Raw genomic sequence first — 668 nt, forward strand, 5'->3', positions numbered from 1 at the left:
GAGGCTTCCCACGGTCTAAATGAAATTATGAAACTCATTAAGTTGAGTTTAGTAAATTCATTTGGACTAAGTGATTCTAATAGAAAATAGTGATGTCGGGACGATGGAACCGTGGGATCTTGACCGGTGTCGCTATAATCAACTTCAATTAAGTCAACAAATCATTTCTTTTACTTTTCCAAAACATGACACTTCTTTCGTCTACTTGATTTGTCATTTCTAAAACTGAAACTCTGCTACAACAAGGAGCTTGGAACTTACATTATGGGCAGCCCAGCCATTTTCAACAACAAGAGGATCTACACTATCACATCATTCCTTAGCTTTAAAAGAACAAAACCACATGAATTCGAGGTTGTTTGCCTAGTGTAACATAAATCCTCAAACATATTTTTAGGCCTTTGTACAATCTTGTTGTACAATCTAAGCCCTAACTCGCCTTAGGATTCTGAGGTTGTCATTTGTCATGACCTAAATCCTCACATCTTCAAGGTTATTTGTGTTGATTGCTTCACACAAATGTAAATCCTAAATAAAAATTGCGGGATGAAACATCTAAATTATTTCTCCTAAATTGAAGCTAAATAATAGGATAGCTTGGGAAGTCATCGAAGTTCTCCTTCGAATCTGTGACATTCTCTAGTGTTTCCTCCTTTGGACTCCAAAAC

Source organism: Phalaenopsis equestris, unplaced genomic scaffold (genome assembly GCF_001263595.1).
Source record: "Phalaenopsis equestris unplaced genomic scaffold, ASM126359v1 Scaffold228880, whole genome shotgun sequence".
NCBI classification, from domain to species: domain Eukaryota; kingdom Viridiplantae; phylum Streptophyta; class Magnoliopsida; order Asparagales; family Orchidaceae; genus Phalaenopsis; species Phalaenopsis equestris.